General features: G+C 40.2%; 1 protein-coding gene across 4 annotated transcripts in view; it reads left to right on the forward strand.

The window, feature by feature from the left end:
* The window catches only part of RASSF5 (Ras association domain family member 5), a 117,722-nt gene that overhangs the window by 72,409 nt on the left and 30,580 nt on the right, over positions 1–14,733 (forward strand). The window lies entirely within an intron of this gene.

The following is a 14,733-nucleotide window of genomic DNA, read 5'->3' on the forward strand; positions in this document are numbered from 1 at the left end:
AGCTTATCCTTACGTCATTTCAGTCTTTCAGTATCTGATTCTTTTGCGTTCATCTGAGTGTTTGACTTTGACACCTGTTTGCTATCGCCTAGATGTCACAGTGAGCTGACTGAGACACTGTAGTCATCTTTTGCATTACAGTGTTTTTGAGCATCTGTCTTGTTGAAGGTTGTGAGATGGCTTGCTAAAAATGATCAGACAGCATTAAACCATCTTACAGATGCTTTGAGTCCAGTGACATTTTGTCAGTGTGTGTGTTTTCAAAAAGAGGATGTTGTTTTGGAAAATTCTGCCTTAATCTGGATGGTATGTTCAGTGCAGGGTTTACACTTGAGGACTTAAGAATGAGCAAAAGGTTTTCTGGCTTTTCTGATCCTCTGAAGATTCCAGCCACAGATGCAGGCGAAACGTCAGGAGAGAATGCTGCTAGAACACGGCCATACAGCCCGGAAACCACACAGCACCCATTTTCTGGCTTTGTGTGTCTTTCCCTTTGTGTGGTTATGTATGATCTTATTTGGCAGTTGTAAGCCTGTTTTGTGTTAGTATTCTGAAATTTGAACAAAACTAACATGTTGGTTTGCGTTAACGTACATCTGCTACAGAAGTAAGGGGGCAGCTGAGTAGTAGTGTAAATATGCACTAATCAAAACTAGATAATCCTGTGTGTTTGCAAGTTGTTGGTCACAACATCGTTTTCTCCATGAAAAATAATGGCTATACTTTACTGCCAGGTAGGGCTGTAGTTATTTATAATTTGAGAAATGACTGCATTGCTGAGCTCTGATAATTGGACATTAAATATTTGTACAGTTGGGCTTGGTAGATGATCCCAGTGAAACATGAAACTGCATCTTGGATCTTAGTGCCTGTAATGTGCCACTTTCTTGTCTGGGAAAACAAGCATGTGTTGCATTTGTAATGCTTGACCTCAACAGCCTGATGGCTTTAAAAGTGCGTTAATGGAGGGTAGATTCATGAATGGCTAAGAACAGAATGAACACATGAAGTTGCCTGTAACATGAGAGGTTGAGGTTCTGCAACCCAAGATTTTCCCTCCCAAACATGCCCCTCATCTCCATTTTAGCTTGGGGCATGGGAAGGAAGGAGTGGTGTAGAGGTTAAGAGGGGTGGACTGTATTCCGTTGATCTGGGTTTGTTTCCCCACTCTTCCACATGAAGCCTGCTGGGTGATCTTGGGCCTGTAATAGTTCTTTCAAAACTCTCTCAGCCCCACCTACCTCACAAGATGTCCATTATGGGGAGAGGAAGAGAAGGAGTTTGTAAGCTGTTTTGAGACTTCTTACAGTTGAGAAATGGAGGGGGGGGGTATAATTCCAAACTCCTGCTCTTTTTTTCTTCTTGTGTGTCATGCATGAGCTGAAGCTGGGCCTGGAGTGCTTGGGAACATTAGTTCCTCAGAATCACATCTATTTGCAAAAAGAGCACACTTGGGTTGGAAGAATCCAACTTGCGTCTCGGGTAATGTGTAGTTTGGGCCTGAATCAGACCCTTGGTCGATCAAAGTTAGTATTGTCGATTCTGACAGCAGGTTCCTAATGTCTAAAGGAGAGATCTTTCACATCACCTAATGTCTGATCCTTTGAACTGGAGATGCTAGGTTCTGAAGGTGAACTTTTTGCATGCAAAGCAGGTGCTCTATTGGTAAGCCCTGATGCTCACCCATGCCCTGTATCCCTTGAAATAGAATTTACATAGTCAGAAGTGCTAGGGACAATATTGTGGGAAGGCTTTGGTCTCTGTGCCTTACTGTTAGGCTTTTCAGAAGCATGAGGTTGACCACTGAGGAGATCTGGATGCTGTCCCCTTTTACGATAGTCCAGCAGGCCCCTTTTATTAAGATAATTTCAACTGTTACTCATACTTAACATTAAAAGCAGTCTTTGATTCAGCATCTTTCATAGAGGGTCATGGGTTTCAGTTTAAGATAGAAGTATAAAGTTTGACATTTTTATATTAAATTTATTTTCCCCAAGTACACGGAAGGATGAGTGCTTATCCTTGCAAGCTCTAATCCAGTCCATTAAAAAGGAGAGAAAAATCTCCACCCACAAGACCATCTTTATAAATCAATTTTTCTTTGGACAGTTTTGCTGGTTGGTTTGCTAGCTTTACTAAAAATGGGGTGAACAAGTTTTTTTTCCCTTTTGCAGTATCCCATCCTTTTCTAAAATGAATCTGCCACCCTTCCTTCATTAATTTTGTACAGCTATCCGAAGCAGGATCAAAGGTAGTACTGTTGAGACATTAAGGGGGAAGTTAACTCAGTTGCTGGACAGAAATAATGGCCTGTACGCAGCCTCAGTTCACTAGCCAGATCGTTTAGCAAAAACAGAAGGGAAAATGACATTTAGGGGAAGTCTTGTTTTTACACAGGAAAGAAAAAACCTCAGGCCTTCAGAGTTTCATTGGTATAAATGAATGCATGGTAAAACCCTTACACAGAAGTTTGAACTCAGGTCTGCATTTAACGAGAAAAGGAAATGATGTCACATCTTAGTGGTGTGCCTCTTTGTGGAGAAATGTATATCAAATTGAGACATGTACCCTTGTACTATGACAGAAACAGTAACTGTTAAATTCGAACAGGTGGTGTGGGGCTCATCTTTCTAAAAGTGTAGTAAACCATTGAACTTCACACTTATCAAGTGATCTGGTCCCTTTCCACGCCACAGGCAACAGTCTTTTCCTTTGATACCTCTTTCAATTTTTCCAGTTCTCCCTTTGGAATTACTGTAGGCCAGAAAAAGGAGCTTCATTCAATAACCTGTCTTGTCTGTTGCCATTTTTTTTTAAAAAAAGGCTTTACTGAGTCATGTCTGTGGGTGATATAAATGATCAAAATCTTCTATATGTTTCTATCCTAGTGCACATTTTGTTCCTTTGAATATCTTCCTTTTCTCTGAAGATCTAGAGAAGACCAGAGAAAAAATTGGTTTCTCTTGCCAAGTATCCTCTTTCTGTAATGAAGGCCAGTACCAGATGCAGCAGAGGAGTGTGCAAGACACACACGTTCAATTATGTGGGATAATTTGACTCCATTTACGAAATTCTGAAATCATTAGCGATTTGGATTTAAGCCTAGAACATGAGAGATTTCTTTCTCTTTTCAGTGGTAGCATATAACTATTTGAGTTCTATGTTTTCTTTTTCTGTAAGAATTGTAGAAAGATTGAGTTTGGGGGCAAACTCAGTTGCATCAGATCATTGCTTCCATAGCTTTCTGCCTCCTCTTCTTATAATATCCAATATGGATCCACAAGCTGTGCTTTATTGTTTTCTTTGCTTAGTGTCCACATATTGAAACAGTTCCTCAAATCAAGAACAGTTATTTGAGTCTACTATACAAGAGTGACTGTTGTGCTTGTGATGTGCCATCTTTTTTGCTGGTTGGAATCAGAGTTCAGAGAAAGAGAACAGGGACTTACCAGGCACATAGGACTGCTCTCTTGAGTCCTAGTACTGCCCACCTACACCAAAAAGGATAATTGTTGAAGTGATTTGGTGAGGAGGATGTCTTCTGGTTTGCAGCTCTAACTTCTTCCAACACAATTTGACTTTTTTTGAATATAGGAAGGGGAATTGGGGAAGATGGGCATTTCCTGAGCATCCTGACACTGGTATCAAAACTCCTGTCTGCTCAGTGGTGGGATCCAAAAATTTTAATAACAGGTTCCGATGGTGGTGGGATTCAAACAGTGGCGGCACCGCACACACGCACCTCCAGTCCCTATTGGGCAGGGAGGTTGCTTTAGTAACCCCTTCTCGGCACTCAGAAAAAATTAGTAACCACTTCTAGAGAAGTGGTGAGAACTGGTTGGATCCCACCTCTGTGTCTGCTGCTATACCATTGCTGTATCTAAGGCTGAATTCTGGTGGCAGTTCAGGACTACTAGTTGCAGTGTTGTCCTGGTGAAGAAAACTGACTCTATTCTCTGAACTCCTGCATCTCAGCAACTAGTGCCCACATTCTTTGTTTTTCTAAATAAACCATGAAGGCATCAGGACTTCATAAAAATCTCCATTTCAGTTGCCAGCTATAATTTATTGGATCATAATGCTGTGAGTTGCCAATCTTATTTTTCCAGATTAATAAATATGGGGGGAATGTCAAAACTTGGAGTTGGATCCCATCTATCTATTCTGCATTTCTTGTGGCACAAGAATGGAACCTTCCTCTAATGCATAAACCTCTTGCATACCAGACCACCAGCCATCAAGTCCTGAAGAAGTATGCGCTTCCTAGATGACACAGGCAGAGCTGAGAGCTTACTAGAACTTCACAGCAAAGAGCAGTTGAAAATCCAAGTTCCCCATTGACTCTGTAGAAATAATGGAGCATGATGCTTACTTGATCCAGACTGAAGACACTTTGTAGAACAACTTTGCCTCACAGGGAAATTTGGCTGGGGACCAGATTGAGGGTGCAAGGTCATGCGGGAAGGAAACATGAGGTCTCTGGGTGTTACCATATTAAACTGAGATGTGGCTGTTAGGCTTTTTCCATGATTCAGTAATGAAGGGTCAAAAGAAAAATTCTAAAACCTGAGGAGTCCCAGGTATTAGCAGGTGGTCTTCTTTCCTTTTTTGGAAAGAGCAAGGTAAGCTCAGATGTGTCCAAGCTAAACATCTGGTACAACAGTTATCACATCAGGGTGGTGGACTGATTTAAATCATAATTGCTATTGTACATCTGTTTTCGGTGATGTGTCTATTTTGACTTAATCAAAAATTTCAGCTTATTTTGTTGCTTCATCAATAAAAATGAATGCTAATTGATTGTTATAACCATACATTGTATTGATTTAAAACTAAATAGCTTTCATATAACCTCAGATTGTGCTCTTTTAAGCTTCTTACCTGGCTATCCTAAGTAGAGTTCTACTTTTGTGAGTTCATTGAAGTTAATAGGCTTGGAAGAGTGTAACTCTGTTCAGAATTGGACTTTCGAACATTTAACTTAAACCCTTTTTGTTCTAGATAAGTACATGCAATAAATTTCTTATTATTAAGCAGTAACAATGCTCCTGCTGTCAAATTGGGTTTCTTTTACTACCATTAGAAAAGGGTCAGTAGGAACCAGCACTAGAAGGTGCTTCTTTTTCCCCCAGTGGCTTTTGATTCTCTTTTACAGGTACCCCACCCCATTAAAAAGTAGTTAATAGTACTCTTTCATTAGTAGGTAGTCATAAATGTTACAGTTAGACTACTGAGCCAGATAGCAGTTAGCTCCTAGTAAAAGGTCACCTAGAGGAATCAGCAAAGGGCACCTGTTATGACTTGCCAGTTTCTGGCCTCCCGTATCAAACCCCAGTATAAGTGCATGAACTATTGTGCTGTTGATGACTGATGACAGGGTTTCCCATGCACAACTTAATCTTCAAACAGAAAAGCAGCCTTTCATAAGAGGGTCTTACATTCAGTATAAAGAGATCATATCTTTGCATTAAGCAAAGGAGCAGGGAGCATTAAGCAAAGCAAAGGGGCATTAAGCAGGGAGCAGCAGTGGCGTAGGAGGTTAAGAGCTCGGGTATCTAATCTGGAGGAACCGGGTTTGATTCCCAGCTCTGCCGCCTGAGCTGTGGAGGCCTATCTGGGGAATTCAGATTAGCCTGTACACTCCCACACACACCAGCTGGGTGACTTTGGCCTAGTCACAGCTTCTTGGAGCTCTCTCAGCCCCACCTACCTCAAAAGGTGTTTGTTGTGAGGGGGGAAGGGCAAGGAGATTGTAAGCTCCTTTGAGTCTCCTGCAGGAGAGATAGGGGGGTATAAATCCAAACTCCTCCTCCTCCTCCTCCTCCTCCTCCTCCTCCTCCTCCTCCTCCTCCTCCTCCTCCTCCTCTTCTTCTTCTTCTTCTTCTTCTTCTTCTTCTTCTTCTTCTTCTTCTTCTTCTTCTTCTTCTTCTTCTTCTTCTTCTTCTTCTTCTTCTTCTTCTTCTTCTTCTACCATGAGCTACATACATCAGAACACTTAGAAGTGGAAGAAGTCTAGCGTTTCAGAAATAAAGTTAGCAGAAAATTGTATTCAACTGAAACAGTTTAGCACACTATACATATTTTATTATCCGTCCATCCATCCATCCATCCATCCATCCATCCATCCACCCACCCACCCACCCACCCACCCATCCATCCATCCATCCATCCATCCATCCATCCATCCATCCATCCATCCATCCATCCATCCATCCATCCATCCATCCATCCATCCATCCATCCATCCATCCATCCATCCATCCATCCATCATCCATCCATCCATCCATCCATCCATCCATCCATCCATCCATCCATCCATCCATCCATCCATCCATCCATCCATCCATCCACCTATCCATCCATCTGTCTGTCTGTCTGTCTGTCTGTCTGTCTATCTATCCATCCACCTATCCACCTATCCATCCACCTATCCATCCATCCATCCACCTATCTATTCTATCTATCTATCTATCTATCTATCTATCTATCTATCTATTCTATCTATATTCATCTATCTATCTATCTTATCTATCTATCTACATTCATTCATTCATCCATCTATCTATCTATCTATCTATCTATCTATCTATCTATCTATCTATCTATCTATCTATCTATCTATCTATCTATCTATCTATCTATCTATCTATCTATCTATCTATCTATCTATTTTCCTTTTTGAACTAAGGGCAGTTTATTCTTAACAATGTGTGATACCCAGCAACTAGAGATTACGGTATGTAACTTCAACTCGTTTTACCCAGAAATTGCCATTCTTGTTTCCCAGTCAAGATACCTGTATACTTTCCCATATTCTCCAGGAGTAAATCGCTTTCATCAACCTTGGGCAGTCTAGATACCTTTCTACTGCTATCATAATTTTGTTTGTTAAATCTTTAAAGATTTGTTAAGCTTCTATTGGAATTCAGTTGGACTGACTATTCATTTCTGGTTTTCTAACCTTTGTTTTTCATTTCAGACAGAAATATACAAAGCTGTCCCCCCCCCCCCCCCATGTTTCTTAAGTTACGGGAATTAACATTCTTGAAAAACTATTCTTTGACATCTGTGTGGCATTATGCTTCATTTAATGGGAATTGCAAGTAACTGAAATTTTGGTGGCTGGAAAGATATAATTTAAGACTTTTAAGAAATTATGTCCCCATTAAAGGGACTATTAAAGTAGCCTGATTTCTTTTGCTGATTGTTGGGATGTTTGATTAATGAAGCAGTATGGTATACGGATAATGGGGCATTGCTCACCCCCTACAGCTGTAACAGGCACCTGGCATTCTTAAGGATGTAAATTTTAAATTATGGTCACATGGATCAGGTGATTTACAAAAGGGTAATTGATCTCCTTAGGCACATGGTCACCTCAGGAACCTCATGCTGACTTGGAAAATGTGTATTGGAACAAAACTTGTAGGCTTATGGGAAGAGAAGAGGAAAATAATAGCAAGTAGGACCCCCCTCAAGTGATTTCTGGATCCAGATTTCTAAATGAAAACTGTTGCTAAGGATGGGTTAATTAATGTGGGTGAATTGCTTTTCCTTGCATTTCTAAGAATTTTCCAGAATTATTAATCAAGGAGAAACATGTGCAGCATTTGAATTTGGCCTTCTGACTATTTTTGTGTAGGCATACAATATACCAGGATCAACAGCTCTGTTAAGTCAGGGTGAATGTGTTTTCTCCAAGTGAAAGACTTTCTAAAAAGGTATATGTATTCTGGTTTTTGTGATTTTAATGGTCTGTTACATTCATGCTTAAACAAAACCATGTAGGATCAGGAATCAGGATGACCTATTTGTGTTTACAAGTGCAGACCAGTAACAGAGAATGTGCAGAAGAGTGGAATTCTATCCGCAACCTGATACCAGTGGTTCTCATTGAGGATAGTTCTGTAGCTTTACCTTAATGAAATGGCGACTAGCAAAGGAACTATAATTCAGTGCTGGATGGCTACTGAGCTGAAACGTTCTAAAAATCATGGTGCACCAAACATGCTTCTTGAACAAATAATGTATTTAGCCATCTGAAATATCTCTGGCAATAAAGAACCGATGCTGCAGTTCAAGACCTTTACCTATTAGTTTCCATTCTTTTGCTCTTTCCATCTGATAAAGCACGTGCATATGATTTCAGTTGTATGAAATTCTGCTGCTTGGAAACCCTGTAGTTGTAATGTAGCGGAAAATAGGTGCTCGCTCTCTTTTCCCACCTACTTCCAATCTGCTTTTGAGTTTAAATTGAAATGTTTCAGCTCTAGCCTCTATCTGCCTTTGGAACAAACTTTCCCAAAGTAACATAGGAACCCTTCAGGCCTCATCCGCACATGCAAAATAATGCACATTCAGTCCACTTTCACAATTGTTTGAAAGTGGATTTTGCTGATCTGCACAGTAAAATCCAGCTTCCAAGTGGACTGGAAGTGCATTATTCTGCATGTGCGGAAGGGGCCAAAGCTTGACTCCTCTCAGGAGTCTTCAGCAGGATTACATCTGGCAGTGCATTTAGTCTGCATGGCATGCAGCTTGATGCACCATAGCCGCTGACTGGCTCCAGTGTGAGATTAGATATGGAAAAAGTAGGAATCCTTCAGTTAATAGGCAGAACTGTCTTGGAAGACATAGCAATTTGCATGTTGTTCTATGGAAAGATTTCATATCAGCGCTTGTCAGGACAGGCAAATTATTCAGAGTTGTGGAGGAGGACAGGAAATGAAATTCTTAGCTGGAAAAACTGGAATAGAGTTCTTTATAATGAACATTATAATAAGGCAGTCTGTTAATAAGGCAGTCTGTTTCAAATGTTGCTGTATTTGATACATTTAAAAAATGGTTTGTTCCAGTGGCATTCATAGCTCTGTTGCTGTATTTCCATATTGTTCAGTGTAGTTGTTTGTAACTATATTGCAATTGAATTTCAATCTAATCAAAAGTTAAAAAATAATAAATGGCAGAATCATTTTATCATGAATCTCCCTGTCATTTTAAATGTACTCACTGATCGGTAAATTGATGCAGAACTTTGTGAATGTGTTTGTATTAAGCTGTGAATGTGTTAAACTCCCAGAAAAACTTGAATTTGCTCATTCGCAAGAATAAGTTCTACATAGCTCTGTCTGGCAAGCTGGCTCCAAATTTTTATCTTGTGTTGACATAGAAACATTTTGTGAAATTGCTTTGATAGCAGCATTTTAAGTCCACTTTACATCAAGGACCATAACAAAGGGTAGTGCGATGAATGATTAAATCAATAAGACAGTTGCATGATATTTTACCCTTTTTGTCAAAATGGAAGAACTTGGTGATAATTGCTGTAGTTATTAACCTCATTTTTTAATTTATTTGATAAACTTCCCTACAGAATTATATTCAGAAAATCCAAGTCCTTTTCAGGCAACATTTACGTGTCCTCGTTCTTTGTACATGGGAAGACTTCTGAAGGTTGTACATTAAACGTGGTTCTGAGCATTGGAGGCCACATTGTACCCAACATGTAGTGTCTAAATAGTGTAAAAACTTTGTGGAAGTTTAGTATGTCATCCTGGTTTTCAGTCTAGATAACAATTGTTTGAATCATTGGCGATACAATATAATTGAAGTTAATTGTTTGTTATACAGGTTTTGATTGTTCCTTGTCCAGTTTGTTGTTTCTATGGAAACAAGTGCATAACATTCACAAGGCATTGTCTCAGAGTGGGTTTTTTAAAATGTATTTGTGCATCCTTCAAGTGCATTCCTTCTAAGAAACAATTCCTTGTTTGCACTTTTGATTATACTGGCATTGCAATCCTTTGCAAGAATGGCAATAGTTAGCATACTCAGAGGATCTGTTGATAGTTGCAATCAATCCTCTGCCCATTCCTGTGTTCGGACACCTAATCCACTGTGCTGGGTGAATTAGGAACAGGCACTCAGAGTCAAGTGCAAACCAACCAGCATTTTTCAGCACCATTGCTGGTACAAGCTTGAACTGTTGCTATTTTACTAGTTGCTTCTCAGACCCCTTCAGTACTCATTGTTACTTAATATTTTGGATTCACTGAATGTTGTATCAATAGTGGCCAGTAATCTAGGTTGTAGGGTACTCTTATAAGGGGAGAAGGGCCCCATGTCCTTCCTGATAACTGATGGGATGCTGCAAAGAGCATGGATGACATGGTTCAAACTGGGCAAATAGCTGGCAAAAGGCCTGGCATGGCTGATGAGACCATTAGCCCATGTCCACACAGCATGCTACTTAGGCCTAAGTGGTGGTATTAACTGCTTAGTGCCATCTACCCCCACCTCAACAAAAAGTTCCATATAGTATGTGGGAAATGTGCTGTATCAGAGTGCCTATGATATTTTCTAGACAGTAAATTGATAAAGGCCAGAGAGGGGAAGATGATATTATTTTCTTTTAACATGTGAGAAATAGAGGTACTACCAGAGTTAGGCATATGGGAACATGTCATTAAGTACAGAGTCTAAAATTCTTTTATTCAGCACAGCAATTTAAGAGACGAGTGAGACCAACTTTAGTGTGGGAAAGAAGAACGGTGTCGTCAGCATAAAGTAACGCGGGCACGTGTTTAGCGCTTAGTTTGGGAACATGCCCATTGGCCTTCTGGAGGGTTGGCACTAGATCACTAAGGAATATATTGAACAAAGTGGGGGCCAATGTACAGCCTTGTTTGACCCCTCTGGTTGTGATGATATTTTCTGTGAGCGGTCCTTTTGTTGAGGCTCTTATTCTGCAGCTAGTGCAAGTGTATAGCTGTTTTATAAGAAACAGTAGTCTGGGGTTGATGTGTAACGCCATCAATTTTCTCCACAGTAGGGCTCTAGATATGGAGTCAAATGCCCCTTTTAAATCCAGGAAAGCTGCAAAAAGTTTACGGTTATTATGAATTATACTTTTGTTAGCTAAGTGTGCTAAAACTGTTACATGATCCAGTGTTGATTTATTTTTAGTGAATCCAATTTGCTCCGGTCCTATTACTTCTGCTTGCTTGACCCAATCTTCCACTCTCCTAAGGAGTAGTTTTGCATATAGTTTGCCAATTACAGATAATAGGCTTATAGGACGATAGTTTGAAGGATTAGTAATATCACCCTTTTTGTAGATTGGGACAACTATAGACGCCAGCCACATCTTTGGGATGCGGCCCGTGTTATTTACATGGGTAAATAAGGAAGCCAGAGTTGTAGCCCACCACTCGGGTGAGGATTTAAGTATTTCTGGTATTATTGTATCCGGACCTGGGGCCTTACCGCTTTTCAAACCACTGATTAGTTTACTCACTTCTTGAGGATTAACCTCAGGCCAATCTGGTAGCTCCTCTGGTATTAAAGTGGAATCAGGGTATTCAGTTAGGCTAGCATTGAACAGATTAGAAAAATAACTGAACCATCGGTCTAGTGAAATATGGGGCAACTGGATACTGCAAGTTTGGGCCCTTCTATTTATGATCTGCCAGAATTGCTTAATGTTATTTGTTAAAGTGGCTTGATATAGTCTAAAATTAACTAAGTGCACTATTAGTGGGAAGTGAGACAGGTTAGCTGACTGTTCCAAAAACACGAATAAGTCTGTGGTTGTCACCCTTTCTAAACTGAGGGTTTTTCTATAGCCCCCAAGATGCATCCTCAATCAGATTATCATGGTACTATTGATACCAACCACTTCAGCTGTGCAGATGGTTGGGTTGAACTGAGGTGGGGACAAGGGGGTTAAAGGGGAAGAAGGAGTGATCCTTCCTCTTATCCTTCTTACCCTTCCACTCTCCAATCTTTCCCAATCTGTCCAGCTGGGGCTCCATGTGGGTCCTACTGCTGGATGTCTATTGTGCAAAGAAACTAAGAAGACCCAGCAGGGAGCAGGCAAGTGGACAGCTTAAGAGAACTGTAAAGTTAGTGACCCATCTGTCCTTTTGTCACCTCTTGTCTGTCCTTAGACTGATACTCTCAGGTCTAATATCTTGCTTCTTCTTGGAAGTCAGTTGCAGAGACTCTTCCTAACTAGCAAATAGCAGCATGCTATCGTTCCCTCTTTCCTATCCTAAATATAGTTCCTAATAAACATTTGCCTGTTACCCCTTTAATCAGTGTGTTAGCTTCTTCTCTGTACAATAAACTCCAACATCTGCAACCCTGCAAATTATCTTTCTGGGAATTGGAAAGGGAACAGAAGAATTGCTGGAAAATTCACATTTCATGGATGGAATGGGTAGAATCCATGCCAATATCATATGCCAGCCAATGAGATATTGTGTTGTATTTTTCTCTACCTTTGCTCCACATTATTGGCTGATGTTGGACTACATGAGGTGGTTGCGATTAGATTTTCTTTATTTTTGTCTATACTGATAATTTGGAAAGTCCCTGCCTCCCATAATCCAGTCTGTTTCCCTGGTTAGAATGGGACTTTAAAGTTAAATATTCTGTACATAACTTCTAAAAGCACTTAAAGCAAAAACAGCCTGAAGTAAGTCCAGAGTTCCTAATGCCCATTGTAATATCCATTAGCAGGCAGCATTCTTTGTTCTTTTTGTGCTTCTTGTATACATCCCTCCAGGCATGCTGCTGAATTATTTAAATTATTTACAATGCAGTGCTCCAAAGTTCCAAGCCTCAAGCTGAATTTTGAGCTGACTGTTAGAGCAATTTCTTTTTTGTTGTGGATAGTGGCAATAACATGCTACCAGTCTGTGGAAGGATATTTTAAGTTACAACACAGTGGGCTCAAAGGATTCTCTGTAGAGTTTGTGCGATCAATTGGTAAGTGACGGTTCTGAAACATTTTAAGAGTCAAAGCAGGAAGGGTAAATAGCATGGAGATATGGCGCAAGCGTATGTGATGATCAAAGGATGGGAATTAATTTCAGGCTGCATGTTGCTGTAGTTATTCTGTGATAGAGATTGGTAATGGATTGATAACTGGAGGCCTAGGGGTGAGTCCATCCTCCAGTTAAGTGACATGGAACCCCTGGATTGCCAGTGGGAGGTTGAGTATGATGTAGAGCGATGGTTGTGAGACATGTTTGTTTTGATAGGTATAGCCATGTCTGACTACCACTTCTTCTCTGTGCAATAACTAGTTGCTGGCTATGGCTTCTTTTAAAACTTCTCTTCAGAATGAACCATTGCTGGAACCAAGATTTCACTGGACTTCATCCATTATAGCTATTGCATACTTTATGTTCAAAACCCAGGTACAACCTGGGAACAAAGAGAATGCAGGTTTCATTGACAGTGGGAACAAGGCCCCCACTGTTTCCTGCATAAAATTGCCTCCTAGCTACTTCCTTATCTGTGAATGGAAAAGGTACTTGTCTCTTGGAAAAAGTAGGAAGTGTGTATTATGAAGGGGATTTTGTACAGAAGTCTGGCTGGACAGGAAAGAATTGAGCATCGTTTCTATTTACCATCTCTGCTCAAATCCACAGACTTTTGAGGTTACTCTGTTTTTTACAAAGAAAGTGGGAGGGAGATAGGAAGGAAAAAGGAAGCGGGGGAGAGAGAGGGAGCTGCATGCCTAGTTTTGGACTAAGATGTTTAGATTCAGATGGAACAAAGTGGTTTTATTATCCCATCTATTCATTACCTTAAAATACACACACCATGTCAAATTTATCAATTTATATCCAAGTGCGCAGTACAATTGCACAATTTCAGTGTTTATTGTGGAAGCAATACTTGAGTCTGCAATTCTAACATGACTGATACAGAGCTATTAGTGAATATGAATTGATAGAAGATGATGGAATTTGTCAGGAATGCTGGTCCAGATACATTTGGGGAGGCTTACTGGAGAACTTTTATGATACAGTTTTTCAGAATGCTTAATGAATTTCTTCCCAAAATATTCCCCACATATTTGCAAGCTCTGACGAGTTCCTTGAATTCCAGGAAGTTTCAATCAACATGCAAATAATTGGAATGGATAGGGTGGAATGACTGAAAGGTATATTTCTAATTGGCCAATATTCTTGTTGTGACCTCAGAACTTTCCTTTTTTTGCTAAGAAAGGCAGTAGTTGATAAAATTTCTATCCAGTGTTTCTTTGTTGGCACAGTCCTTTACTCCTTCAATATACCTTTAGACATAAAACAAAAAATAAAAGTCTGTTAGGTTCAAATGGTGGAACTAGGGTAGGGGAATGTGGAAGGAGAGAGAAAACCCAAAGAGAGGGTCATATATGCAATCTCCTTCACTTTCCCTGTGACTTTCCCCACTTTCGGAAACCGCAGGGATTCTCTGATTTGTGGCGTGGTGAGTTTGGGAGTGGGGAAAAATGTGCACAATTGAGAATCTGACCCAAAGGTAATGTACACACACTGCAGAGCTGACAAGTGCACAAGTGACCACTGTGTGAATGCAAAATTCTAGTGCTTTTATTTCAGCCAGCATGCCTAAATCAGGCCTTACTTAACTTGATCATTTGAGGTGGCTTCCTACACAAAACCTCTTGAAAAGTTTTATTTCCTTACAGAAGAACCTGTCCCCAAGTGAACAACTATTTTTGAATCTTTAATTTATCTAAATTACTGTGTTTCAGAACTCCTTCCCTCACATGCTTTTGGGAGAACTGCAGTGGGAGGGCAAAGTGTTGGTCTTTTTATATATTCAGTACACAGCTGTGATAAGGAAAAGCAGTTTCCAATCTCTTGGATGAGTTTGCGTTAATGACTTGTGGAGTTGCTCATTACACCCATCCTCCTGATACAGAGAATAGTAAC

The sequence above is a fragment of the Sphaerodactylus townsendi genome, linkage group LG05 (assembly GCF_021028975.2).
Source record: "Sphaerodactylus townsendi isolate TG3544 linkage group LG05, MPM_Stown_v2.3, whole genome shotgun sequence".
Lineage (NCBI taxonomy): Eukaryota > Metazoa > Chordata > Lepidosauria > Squamata > Sphaerodactylidae > Sphaerodactylus > Sphaerodactylus townsendi.